The 2,622-nt window shown below is 41.2% G+C and overlaps 1 non-coding gene across 1 annotated transcript; it reads right to left on the reverse strand.

Moving 5' to 3' along the window:
• Positions 1-638: 638 nt before the first annotated feature.
• Positions 639-746, reverse strand: LOC112731175 (small nucleolar RNA R71). The gene has a single exon (XR_003166965.1). It is a non-coding gene; the product is annotated as a small nucleolar RNA R71 (small nucleolar RNA).
• Between the last annotated feature and the right edge of the window lie 1,876 nt (positions 747-2,622).

Raw genomic sequence — 2,622 nt, forward strand, 5'->3', positions numbered from 1 at the left:
TCTCCTTCTTCTATTCTTCTCTTCTTCTACTCACATAAGGGAATCTCTATACTGTGACATAGAGGATTCCATATTTTCTTTGTTCTCTTCTTTTTCATATGAGCAGGAACAAGGATAAAGGCATTCTTGTTGAAGCTGATCCTGAACCTAAAAGGACCCTTAAGAGGAAACTAAGAGAAGCTAAGGCACAACCCTCTGCAGAGGACCTGACAGAAATTTTCGAAAAAGAAGGAGACATGGCCGGACCCAATAACAATGGTGGAGATGCAAGGAAGATACTTGGTGACTTTATTGCACCCTCTTCTAACTTCTATGGAAGAAGCATCTCAATTCCTACCATTAGAGCAAACAACTTTGAGCTCAAGTCTCAATTAGTTTCTCCGATGCAACAGAATTGTAAGTTTCATGGACTTCCAATGGAAGATCCTCATCAGTTTTTAGCTGAATTTTTACAAATCCGTGACACTGTCAAGACCAGTGGAGTTGATCCCGAGGTCTACAGGCTTATGCTTTTCCCTTTTGTAGTAAGAGACAGAGCTAGAACATGGTTGGATTCACAACCTAAGGAAAGTCTGAACTATTGGGATAAGCTGGTCAGTGCTTTCCTGGCCAAATTCTTTCCACCTCAAAAGATGAGCAAGCTTAGAGTGGAAATCCAAACTTTCAGACAGAAGGAAGGTGAGTCCCTCTATGAAGCTTGGGAAAGATATAAGCAACTGATCAAAAGGTGTCCTTCTGACATGCTTCTAGAATAGAGCATCATATGTATATTTTATGATGGTCTGTCTGAGTTGTCAAAAATGTCATTGGACCATTTTGCAGGAGGATCTCTTCATCTGAAAACCCCTACAGAAGCTCAGGAACTCATTGAAATGGTTGCAAATAACCAGTTCATGTACACCTCAGAAAGGAATCCTGTGAACAATGGGACGCCTCAGAAGAAGGGAGTTCTTAAAATTGATACTCTGAATGCCATATTGGCTCAGAACAAAATATTGACTCAGCAAGTCAATATGATTTCTCAGAGTCTGAATGGATTACAAGCTGCATCCAACAGTACTAAAGAAGCATCTTCTGCAGAAGAAGCTTATGATCCTGAGAACCCTGCAATAGCAGAGGTGAATTACGTGGGAGAACCCTATGGAAACACCTATAATCCTTCATGGAAAAATCATGCAAATTTCTCATGGAAGGACCAACATAAGCCTCAACAAGGCTTTAACAATAATGGTGGAAGAAATAGGTTTAGCAATAGCAAGCCTTTTCCATCATCTTCTCAGCAATAGACAGAGAATTCTGAACAGAGCCATTCTGGCCTGGCAACCATAGTCTCTGATCTATCCAAGACCACACTAAGTTTCATGAATGAGACAAGGTCCTCCATTAGAAATTTGGAGGCACAGGTGGGTCAGCTGAGTAAGAAGATTACTGAAACTCCTCCCAGTACTCTCCCAAGCAATACAGAAGAAAATCCCAAGAGAGAGTGCAAGGCCATAATCATGACCAACATGGCCGAACCTGAAGAGAGTGAGGAGGACGTGAGTCCCTGTGAGAAAAGCCTGATGGGACGTCCTCTGGATAGAAAGGAGTTTTTCTTTGAGGAACCAAAGGAATCTGAGACTCATACAGAGACCATAGAGATTCCATTGAACTTCCTTCTGCCATTCATGAGCTCTGATGAATATTCTTCCTCTGAAGAGGATGAAGACATCACTGAAGAGCAAGTTGCTAAATATCTAGGAGCAATCATGAAGCTGAATGCCAAGTTATTTGGTACTGAGACTTGGGAGGATGAACCCCCCTTGTTCACCAATGAACTGAGGGCATTAATGAGGCAGACATTACCTCAGAAGAAATCAGATCCTGGAAAATTCTTCATACCTTGTACCATAGGCACCATGACCTTTGAGAAGGCTCTGTGTGACCTGGGGTCAGGGACAAACCTCATGCCACTCTCTTTAATGGAGAAACTGGGAATTTTTGAGGTACAAGCTGCAAGAATCTCACTAGAGATGGCAGACAAATCAATGAAACAGGCTTATGGACTAGTAGAGGACGTGATAGTAAAGGTTGAAGGCCTTTACATCCCTGCTGATTTCATAATCCTAGACACTGGGAAGGATGAGGATGAATTCATCATCCTTGGTAGACCTTTCCTAGCCACAGCAAAAGCTGTGATTGATGTTAACAGAGGAGAGTTGGTCCTTCAGTTGAATGAAGACTACCTTGTATTCAAGACTCAAGGTTCTCCTTCTGTAACCATGGAGAGGAAGCATGAAAAGCTTCTCTTAATACAGAGTCAAACAAAACCCCCACATTCAAACTCTAAGTTTGGTATTGGGAGGCCACAACCAAACTCTAAGTTTGGTGTTGAAAGGCCACAACCAAACTCTAAGTTTGGTGTTGAAAGGCCCCAACCCTGCTCTGATTATCTGTGAGGCTCCATGAGAGCTCATTGTCAAGCTATTGACATTAAAGAAGTGCTTATTGGGAGGAAACCCAATGTTATTTAATTATATCTATTTTCCATTGTTATTTTATGTTCTCTTTAGGTTGATGATCATGTGAAGTCACAAAAACAATTGAAAAATCAAAAACAGAATGAAAAATAACATTAAAAAT

This window comes from Arachis hypogaea, chromosome 12, assembly GCF_003086295.3.
Source record: "Arachis hypogaea cultivar Tifrunner chromosome 12, arahy.Tifrunner.gnm2.J5K5, whole genome shotgun sequence".
Lineage (NCBI taxonomy): Eukaryota > Viridiplantae > Streptophyta > Magnoliopsida > Fabales > Fabaceae > Arachis > Arachis hypogaea.